The following is a 12,615-nucleotide window of genomic DNA, read 5'->3' on the forward strand; positions in this document are numbered from 1 at the left end:
CTATATATATATATATATATATATATATATATATATATATATATATGAAGAGGGTACGTATAATATTGACTCAACAATAATATTAAATTCAAGAAATAAAAGGATATCGGGTTCATCGGGTTGAGTTAGATTCAAATAAAAGTAACCCAATACATACAATTTGAAGATTTTACAACTTGAATAGACATCAGGTTGCTTTGGGTTGAGTAAATCGGGTTTTTTAACACCCCTACACCCAAACACAACATTGTCGTTAATTATAACGGCACCTAAGGACAACCAATTAAACTAATATTGTAACACTATTAACGGTAACAAATTAAACGTATAAGGTATCATTTGATAACATATGCAATTCAGTTCGAAAAGGTTATAAGAAAACTCACCTTGATACGAATCAAATTAGCATAGATCACAAACTAAGCAATTAAACTCGATCCATAACTCTAAAAAACCTATTAAGCTCTAAACAATACCCCAAAAGACCCCAAAACGATACGAAGGAAAAACGAGAAAAACACACAACAGTGAGTTGGGACGAGTCGTAAAACTTAGTTCGCGGGCTAGGTCGCGTGGTTTATTTTGTCGTCGTCTCTCCCCTAATTTCGACCTACAACTTAAAAAATAAAAATCAAACCGAAAATATTCACCCAAATTTACCAAATGAACAATTATAAATCAGCTTTGATCCCCAAAATGAACACGAATGAAGAACCAGAAAAAAACCCAACACAGAAGTTAACGCAACTTGCCACACGACTTTGGTCGCGGGTAAAACCGCGTTAATTACTGTTTTGATTTTCTCCGTTATTTCAACACAACAGCCCCATATCTCCAAGATTTTGATTTATACAAGAAAAACTCCATCTTTTAAGTACAACTTCAATCACACTAATATATACTCATTCCTTTAAAACCCAAGTAACTTTATAATCAAAGATTGGAATCATACACTTTCATGTATGATCAAATCATAAAACTAATTTACCATAAAGAAGGAAGGGGCCGTTTACCAAATGCTTACCCGGGTAAGCGCTTATCAAGTAACATTACCTCACCGGATGAATATAATAAGAACCAAGAATCTTACCCAGTAAGAGCAAGACAAGGATCAAGAGTCTTACCGGTAAGTGAGGGCGACGACTCTTATCACAGTAAGCGCTTAACGGGTAAATTATTGTATACTATGTCGTTTTTGTGGACTAAAATCTTACCCAGTAAATACTTAATTGTGTTAAATTTTACCCGTAAACACTTATCGGATAAGTATTTGATAAACGGCCCCGAAAACACTTGTTCATCTCAAAAAGTAATGAATTTCCATCAAGAGTTCAAACTTTAAATAAAGAAACTAGAAACCTAACTTCTTTAAAACCCATAACAAGAAGGATTCAATTAAGTAAACCAAATTGTAAACCCTAAAACTTAGTTCAAAACATTAAGCTTCAAAAACAAACTTTTCAATCTAAACCCTCAACCATTTAACACTTAACACAAATAGCCCCTGAACTTTTCTAAAATCAAACAAAATCCGATCATCACAGTTTATTTCCATCTACATCTTCATTCCTTTGTAACCCTGAACTCAAAATTTGAGACATATACTTCTAATTATAAAAGAAATAGTTTAGTGAATTACAAAAAATACATTGATTAACAAATGAATAAAAAGTCGTGATTGACGAATATATAGTTTTATTTTAAAGTATCTTTACAACGTTAGAGTCGTAAAATAAATAGAAGTTGTTAAAACATTCATTAACGGTCATGTTTTGTTTCAAAATTGTGTATTTTGTTATATTCTAAATCAACTCCAATTATTGATATTACTTTTTTTTATACAAAAGTAGAATATTTTAATTATACTGTTTAACTAAATCATATATAGGAATGCTTCACTACAACAAAATCGGGTTTATAAGATACTCTCAATTTCTAAGCGTCCTAATAGACCTCTTTATAGGACTTTTAATGGACCAAAAAATAAAGTGTCATATCTAAAGACGTTGTAATAAGTTTATATGACATTTTTTGACGTCGTAATAAGTTTTTTAGGACAATTTTAATATAAAACGTCTCATTAGCAACTTTATAAGACACTATTTGAAAAACTGTCGTATGAAAACAAGTGTCTATAAAAAATATAGTTTATATAAAACTTTCTCAAAAGTATCCTATGAAGTTGTTAATGCGACATTTTGTATTAAAAATGTCCTAAAAAAACTTGTTAATACGTTCAAAAGCGTCATATAAACTTATTACAACACATTTATATAGAATGCTTTATATTTTGTGTAACACCCTCGTCTCGCGTGGTCAAAGACGGGAGATGCCACAAGTAGTTTAAAAAAAACAACGCATTATATAAAACATAGCATCTAATAAAATTTACCAAAAGATAATTACATAACCACAGACGGAGATAACGTGTCTCAAAATACGGTCCCAAAATACTAGTATATCTACATTAGTCATCAAAAGTTAGCAAAAGTGTGACGTAATGGGTTATCTTCAATATTGTCATCTCCATAACTCTCATCCCAAAATCCCTGTTAAGTCATGTACCTGCCGAGGACAAGAAAATCTCGACTGAGCTTAATGTTCAGTGAACGGATAATAAAATAACTAAACAATGAATATGAGATAACAAGTTCAAAAATAATTTATAACGCTAAGTGATAATTCAAAAGAAAGTCAAAATGCCCTGAAGGCATGTCAAGGGTCTGAAGACCAAACTGCATCACGAGGACGCGTTGTTCCCAAAGGATGATCAGTCCATTCAGTCATAAGTGAGGAAAGGAGTGTGAGCACAACACAACAATTCTATCCATGGATTTAATCACGGCCACAGTTTATTATCCAATAACGGTTCCTAGGATCGATCCATACACCCTCTATTCGACCGGTACATAATCAAGTCCACCTTTAAAAACTATAAAAATGAGGACACCATGATCGTTTTAGCCACCATGGAAACATCTCAATACCGGTGCTCCGGTTATTGAGTCTATAGTAAATGTTTCACAAATGAAGCAATCAAACAAGTCAAGTGATCAAGATGATCCATATTCCAAATAAGAATGTACATCATATTTCGAAAAGAAACAAAAGCTCAATAGCAATTGATGAGCACAATGAGAATTTGGAACCAATATATTCATATTAGGAAGCCTTATACAAATGGCTATCTCCGTGTCAAGTGAGATATGAAATCCGTACCTTAGCCAAATTTGACAATCAACGCACGATCAAACGTAAATTCAAGAACAAGTTTGATTTGTCTGCGTGCCTAACGAATGCATAAACGAGTTACTATTTACAAAGCATATAAACCATAACATAACTATTATAATAAAATTACTTAGGTCTTGATGTACTTAAACAACGTAGATTTCAAGAAGGACAGCCGAATACGAATTGAAAACTCAAACGTAAAACTTAGTCTTATTCTCTTTCGATCCAACCGCTTCCGTCCCTCTTATTTCTAAGAATTTTTACCCTACTTAGAGACCAATCCAAATTATATTGTCTAAATGAAAGTTGTAGGTTGGTAACATACGAGTCTATTGCTTTTGAAATCATCTCATTTGAATTATCCATCTATTTTATATGAATATTACAAAACTGCAAATTAATCCCGAATACAGTGTAAACAGCCCTAAAACACACTGTTTCGAGCCACTTAGAATCATAACTGGATTTTCGACCCTTCATGAAAGTTGTAGCATACAGTAAGATATTTCTAACTACAAACTACAAGCTTATTCAGAATTACGGTTTGTGAGTTATACACTGTCAAAGTACGAGAGTTGCATTGTCGGTAAAATTCGATTCCGCAATTCCCGACTCACTTTTATGATCCAACTTTCATGATTCGCTACATTTACATGCTATAAACATACTTCAACATACTAAACAGTAAAACAAATCCAATGGTCGATAACCTTAGCTTAATCATGCATTTTTACTCTTTTCGACATTTAACCGAATAATTTGTGTGCGGTTAAACATATACTTACAATCTAACCATATTGAAACTATAATATACCCTTTTAATTTCCACATCAATTTAACCAGTTCTAGCATTCTAAGCATTAAATATATCATAATTTTGATAACATAAATCCGTAAACTTAGATATAGACACAATTTATAAATCGGTCTTAAGAACCCTAACATAAACACCTTAATAAAATCGAATGAAATTTATACATTTAAGAAGGGTTCGAAGAGTGGATTCCGAATATGTATTTGTTATTTCGATTCCCTTAATAACTTGACGTGAAATTCAGAGAGAAGACGACAGTTTTAGAGAGAGTGAGAATTGAAAGAGAATGAGGCGGTAATGAAAAGAAAAGGTTTTCACCGTCTCTAATTCCAAACATATATATATATATATATATGTATATATATTATTTTCTTTTGTTATTTAATTTAATTATATATAGGAGCGATCAAATAAAAACCGCCCTCATTTGTGTAAACCATATAAATCAATCTCATCCATTCATTTTCTTAATCAATGGTCAAGATTAGTTTAGTTTATATTAAGAAGTTAAAAAATAAAATAAAAAATTTATTTTTTAATTGGGAAAAGGGCAAAATTGTAAAACCGTCTATATCAATAAATCGGGTAGAATCATCAGTTTACTTAATCAACCCCTTTTTGAATAAGGAAACAGTATTTTTAACTATTACATTTAATGAATGAAATGATTTCACCGTATTTTTTACGATATACAAATCAACGTCTTTCTAAAGGAGTCATATGTCATTTTCATTTTCTCAGAAGATGGATCAGTTTCAATTTTATTATGAAATAGTTTCACTGTTTGCCTATTAAACACCATGTTCTTAACGTTAACATCTCAACCGTTTACAATAACCATTCCATGAACCTGTTTCACAACTTATAACAATTAAAAACACTGCATCCACCATACCATACAAATCAATAACCATTAAGTGAACCAGATTACCCGCGGGAAAAAACCAAAACGATTTCATCAACAATTGTTGATAATGAAACAATATTATCCAAGAATATATTTCGTATCCTAGTATATTATGCAACGATTTAAACCATAGATGAAACGATTCATCAACGTTTCATCAACGATTTAAATGGTTTCACAGTTTCATCAATACACAAATCAACGTAATGCTAGATGAGACATTTGTCATTTTCATGTTATCGATAGATGGATCCGTTTCAATCTAATTATGAAATGGTTTCACTGTTCGCTAATTACACAAAATCTTCTTGACAATTATGAAATGGTTTCACTGTTCGCTAATTACACAACATGTTTTTAACAATCTAACTATGAAATGGTTTCACTGTTCGCTAATTACACAACATGTTCTTAACAATTATGAAATGGTTTCATTTTTCGCTAATTACACAGCATGAATCTGTTTCACAGTTAATTATATTTTCACCAGTTCATGAATCTTTGTTTGGATCTGTTACTGATTTCGTGGATTAATGAATATAATAATTTTCGATTTTCATATTATTACCACTAATAAACCGAGAAACCAAATAACAATATTCAATTTTTAAAATTCTAATTTAAATAAACATTTAAATATTACCATTTATAAAATTTCTTTTATTATGTTATCTTAATTAAGATTTATTAATAACTTCCATATTTAATAGAAAACAATGTAAATGATAAATCTACCCTTAATGATTAAATTTAATTAAGAAAAAAATGAATTTTCCTATTAACCGAAATTAGTTTACACGGTTTCTTAGAATTAGACGGTTTTCATTTGATCTCGCCTCTATATATATAAAGTTTAATCATTTGGCGGTTTTAACCCGTCAAGTCTAGATTTCCAACTTTATGCCAATATAGGTATAAACTCAACTTTTGACACAAAACTAGTCTGAGGTACAAGTTGGTTAAGCATAAAGTACAAATATGTTATGCACAATTCTACCAAAAATTCACTTAACCCAATTTATACAAGTTAACGAGACACGAATATTATAATTTAATCCCATAAATTAAGTCATATAAAGCGGTCTATTGGGAAGCTTAAAAATTGGGGGCGTCTCATAAATCCAATTTTATTGTAGTACTTAATTATTTATAACATTAAAATGATACAAATATGAAGCATTTGTTAGAAAGAAATGATGTAAAATTTAAGTTTGATATGAAATATATAATGTGTTGTTAGAAATGGTTTAATGACTACCAAACCTATCTTGGTACATGAAAATGGCTCCAAATCATTAAATTAACAAAAATACCTAAAAAGCTAACAAAATACCCCCAGGGCTTATAAAGCAATAATTGCTTCAAAAATAAGATATAGTTATTGAGATTGATGTTTCACCCTACATAAAGTGCATGTTTTGGTCTCTCAATGATTACTCGGTAAGTGTTTACCAATAAGATTTAACATTATAATTTATACTATCTTATTAAGCAAATTTAGCAAAAATCTTAAAGTTTTAAAATTCTAAATGACCAAAATACCTTTTATACTCATTTTTTCACTTTTTTCACCCTCTCTCTCCTCACATACACTCAACCCTCATATACACTCACTCTCTCACAACCGATTTTTTAAAATTATAATTTTAAATTTACACTTTATACCTCTATAATTAATTAATTAATTTACTTTACGTCATTTACTTTTAAATGTTTCATTTTAAACCTTTATCAAATTAACATACATAACCGTATATCAATTAAAACATATTTAAAAAATACATTTTCATTTTAACAAGTTATACCATTATAATCGTCTCGTTAATATCTTTGAAATGAGTCCAATATTGAATAATTTTTGACTTAATTATATTATTATATATATTATATATTGTGAAAAAATATTTTTAATATTTACGATTTATATTTTTATAGTTATTTATTTTTATATATATATTATATATTTTGGGGTTAGGCTTGCACTGTATAATATGTTCTTGGGTTTTTTTGAAATATATATATACATGTATTAATTCAACCTTAATCTGAGTTTTTGGACAAGAAAAAGGATAAACAGTTGAAATTTCATTCTAAAACCCATCTTTTTTTGTCTTTTCTTGGCTTATGATCTGTATAATTTGTAGTTTTCTTTATTGGTTTTGAGTGCTTATCTTAAAACTCAAGTTTCTTGGTTTTTTGCTCTTGGTGTAAATCGAATACATTTGTGGAGTCGTTTAAATATGTTGGATTTTAAATATATTGAATTTTAAACTGTCATGCAATTTTTTTCATCGATAGTCTGTAATTGGAACCATAACTCTTATTTATTCAAATTGTATAAATATGTAAAGACCAAGTGTAACCTACATCATCGTTAAATCTTATCTTATAAAACCAGTGGAACTTCAAAATCGTTAAAATTCATGGCTCTCGCTGCATTGCGCGGGTACACAACTAGTTTATTTTGATACATAAGATTTTAGTACATCAAAACATATAAAATGCAACAAGTTACTGGGTAAGTGCTTACATGGGTAAGAGTCGCCATCCTTACTTACCGGGTAAGACTCTCTATCATTTTCATTGCTCTTACCCAGTAAGATTTTTGGCCCTTCTCATGTTCATCCGATAAGAAAATTTATCCGGTAAACACTTACCAAGTAAGTGTTTAGTAAACGGTCTCTTAGTGTCTTTAGGGTTTCACTTTTGCTTAGGCATGGGAATGGCCCCCGACCCGTCCGGGAACCCGGTCCATCCGCCTCAGTCAGGGGCAGGGATTCTCCGCTAAATCGGGGACGGGGACGGGGACGGATATAGTACTCCTCACCCCGCCCCGTACTGTTATATATATATATATATATATATATATATTAATAAATTATATGTATATGTATGTATTTTATTTACTTCAACTAAAGCGGTAGTTCATAATTTTCTATTTCCTTAGTAGGTTTATAATCTAAAATTGTTATTTTTTGGATGTTAATATGTAATATTTTGGATGTCAAGTCTAAATGCAATTACTCGATAAGTTTTGTATATTACCCAATATCTTTTGGTACATGTGAATTTCAATTTTTTTGGATTTAATTGAATTTTTTTTTTTTGGTTTTAGGTTATTAGATCTTATATGATGCGGTTTTTTTGTATTAAATTAAATTCATTTTGGTTTTAGGTTTATTGAAAATATTTGAGATTTAAAGATGTATGATCTATCACATATTTAATTTAAAATAACTTATATAAACGGGCGAAAAAATCCTTGTTTTCTCGTTGAGGATGGGAATGTGATTATATTCCCCGACGGGGATGAAGATAAAGATGGGGATAAAAATAAGTAATCGAAGATGGAGACGGAAATTGATGTCCTTGCCTCATCTCTGCCACATTCTCATGCCTCCTTTTGTTGTTGTTTATTTGAACTCTGTTAAGTTAAAGAGTTTTTTAGTTTTTTTATTTTCCTTTTATTTTTTATTAAAAAATATATAATATTAATGCACACATATATCTATACTAGTTTTGATGTTTTTTTTAAGTATATAATATTTATAAACGGCAAATGCAACAAATAAACTCACACACCCTCCTCACCTATGGTGAGGTTTGAACCCTTGACCTCCTAAGAAGCCAAGGGCTACGATACCGCTAGGCCGAAGGCCCTTTGGTTACTAGTTTTGATGTTTGATGAGTTGGTGTAACAATTTAATGCTGTACAACCTCCATCAAACCTTACAAGCCAAGAAAATATTAAAAATCGAATTATTTTTAATTTTTAAATTATATTTTGTATCATTATAATTAGTTATTTAATTTATTTTTGTCACTTATTTTTTTATTTTTCATTTAACACATTTATCATATGAACATAAATAATCGTATGAACTAAAGTACATTAAAAAAATACATTTTTTACAAATTATATCATTGTAATCGTCTCATCGATACCTTTGAAATGAGCTAAATATTGAATATTTTTTTATTTAATCATATTATTAAATAGCATAAATGAAGTACTCCGGATACAAAGTATAGAAAAGTCTCTAACTTCCCCCAAAATACGTTAAAAATATTTTTTTTACAAATTATATTATTATGATTGTCTTGTCAATACCTTCAAAATAAACTCAATATTGAATATTTTTTTATTTAATGATACTATAAAATATCATAATTGTGGTTCTTTCTTTAAATTTGAAATAATATGTAACTTTAGCTTTCATTGCTTTGTAAATGTAATTGTATTTTAATTATAAATTTTGGAATTTATAATGAACATAAACTTCATACTGTTGATTTACAAAAAAGTTTGACATCGCCCAGCGCATTGCATGGGTACCCGATGGTATAATTTGTAAAAAAATGTATTTTTTTAATGTATTTTAGTTTATATACGAGTACACCATTATAGTCGTCTCATCAAAGATTAATTTTTGTGTTCTAAAATAAATTCTCGTTTTTAAAAATAGATAAATATAGGAATCCATTACTTTTGCTATTATTAAAAAGTAAAATCATTATTTAGTTAATTAAAAAGTGTAATAATTACATCTTTTTCATTGTGATAGAATTATTTTCAGGGGTAAAGAGAATAATGAAGATTACTTTAATTCTTATTTAGCTTTATAATTAAATAAGATCTCAATTAATGTAACAAACATTTATTTTTTCTTATTTTAAACTAAGAACCCGTTTACCAAACACTTATTGGACAAGCGTTGACGAACAAGAGTCACCACTCTTATTTACCTTATTCATGACATTCCCGGCCATTACCTTATTCGGTAAGCATCTTTTATCTGGTAAGTGCTTACCGGGTAAAAGTCTTTTTCCTTACTTCATCCGAAACGTAAGTGTTAAGGGGTTGTTTGTTTATCTCTTAATAATTACATTAAGAGGCAACCTCTGAATCGTTAAGAGATGAATCTTGTTTGGCAAAAAAAAAAAAAATGTCTCTTAATGGTTTTAAAATCCTCTAAATGATTTTGTAACATGGATCCCCCTTAACTATTAAGAGCCATAATTTCATTGTACACAATTATCAAACAATTATATTTTATTTTACACTATATCATGAGAGCCTTTTAATTATTCTGATCACTTAATCATTTTGCATCAAACCATTCAGCAATTTCCAAACAGCCCCTTAGTAAACGACCCCTAATTTCACACGAAAAATCGGTTTTTCACAACATTTGGTTTTGATTTTGATTTGGTATTCTATTACATAACCAAAAATCACAAAATAACTTGACATCCATGACAGTAATAGTTCTATTACATATCGATATTGTTTTTTTTGGAAAAAAGAAACAAGATCTTTCAATTACCTTTCAAAATGGGTACGAAATATAAAGAAAAAATTGAACATTTGTTATATTAATTGAAAAAAATCATCTTAAGTTCTAAACAAACTTAGAGGTCATTTACAAAACACTTACCGATTCAATTACTTTACTGGATAAACATAACAAGGACTGAGAATCTTATGCGGTAAGAGGGAAGACAATGATCGAGAGCCTTATACAGTAAATTAGAGTCATGACTATGAACCAATAATCACTTCTCATGTTATAAAAGTGGTGACTCTTATGATAAGCATTTACCGATAAACGTCATATTTTGGCTTATGTTTAACATATTTGACAAGATAAATAATGGTCAAGAAATACTTCAAAACGGTCAAAGAAAACTCGGTGATCATTTTATCATGTTCGTTTTTGATAATTGGATTAAGACACGATTGAAACAACTTAAGACATATATAACGACAACGACTTACCCACATCCTTTTCTCTCGCCTTCACAATTCTTTTTTTATGTTTTACGTTACATTTGTTGCTTTCAGTCTTATGTTCATTAATAAACCAAAAATAATCTTTATGTCGTATTTTGAGTTATGTTGTTTTTTACTGGTTTTAATTACTTACAGTTATTTGTACACAAAACTAATTAATATTTAAGATAAATAAAAATAAACAGTAGATTAATATTCCAATACAACTTCAACCAAAAAAAGAGAATATGTTCAAGTTTATTACTTAATTTAATTGTAATTAGATGGTAATGATTGTATATTAAGGGGTCATTTACCAAACGTTTACCAGGTATGTTAACACCTGCTTATCTTATCAGAGTCACACCAGATAAACGCTTAGTAAACAGACCCTAAGGTCCGTCACTTGAAAAATCAACATTAGAAAGTTGTTTAATCAAACGCTTATCGACAAGAGTTGCAACTCTCACTTATCTTATTCGGTAAAACTTTGGCCATTAAACTAGACCTAGTAAGCACTAACCGGGTAAGAGTCTTCTCATTCACTTACCGAATAAGGAGCAATCAGCAAAATGATTAGTAGGTAAGTGCTTACCCGGATCACTTTACCGTATCAGGTCCCACTTATCTTCTTCTGTATCAGATAAACATGACAAATATTGAGAATCTTACCTGTAAGAGCAATAACAAGGACCAGAGAGTCTTACCAGGTAAGTGAGGGTGACAATTCTTATACGATAAGTGCTTACCAGATAAAAATGTTGCACAAGATGTTTTAATAGACTAAAATCGTACCTGGTAAGTTAAGTGAAATTGTTGACTATTACCGGTAATTATTTATTGGGTAAGTGTTGGATAATCGACCCCTAAGTTTCTTGGTCATTGTTATACCTCTTATCGAGTAAGATCCCGAATCATTGTCATGCTCATCTGGAAAGATAAATGGCACTTGATATGTGCTTACACATTAAGAGTTTGGTAAACCCCCAAGTAAAAAATTAATCTTGGATGATTATAAATGTAATGTAGGCTTAAGAAAATAATTGAGAAGGAATTATATGCAAGGATGGTGTTTGATCAAACATTAAATCAACACCACATTTCAAAAAATGTAATCATATGTTGAGAACATGGGCTGTTTTTGGACTTACTTTTTTCATTAACTATATATATATATGACAAAAGGTGTGTTAACAGCTCAAAACATTTAACTAGTTACTACAGTTCGAGTTAGGTAATTTTCGAGTTCGAGTCGATCTCCAACACAAATACATTGTGTTTATCTTAACAAGTCGAACTTCATAACTCCAATCAGCTCGTTCAAAAGTTGGATTAAAATTTGAGTCGATTTGAACCATTTCAGCTTAAAACTTTTCGAACCAAACATATCCATATACTCATAAATGATACAATCAAAATGTAAAAGCTATTAAGATCGAGCCAAAAAAAATGAGTTAATGGAGCTCAAAATTGTTAAACAAACATCGAGCTCGAGCTCGAACATTAAATAATATATGAGCTCGAGATCAAGCACTAGTTTGATAAATTTGCTCTGAGCCCGAGCTTGATATTATTTTCTCGAGGCGAACCCAAACAACCGGTTACTTGACTTAACTCGTTAACACCTCTAGTATATGATCTTTAACCCGTTAAAGTTATTCGGTTTGTATTTATTATTATAAAGTACAATGAATCCATTGTCATAAAAGTTAGTCCAGGGAAATAATCCACCAAAAATGATTGAAAAGGCTAAAGATGAAAACTATGCCTTCACAAGGTTGTGTTTTAACTAATGCTTCAAACATACTCCACTATCCGCAATTCACCATCAGTTAGTTATCATACCAACCGCTCTATCAAATCTTACCCCCACCCTACCCCACCCCA

This window comes from Cynara cardunculus (assembly GCF_001531365.2).
Source record: "Cynara cardunculus var. scolymus isolate 2C chromosome LG 5, CcrdV1, whole genome shotgun sequence".
NCBI classification, from domain to species: Eukaryota; Viridiplantae; Streptophyta; class Magnoliopsida; order Asterales; family Asteraceae; genus Cynara; species Cynara cardunculus.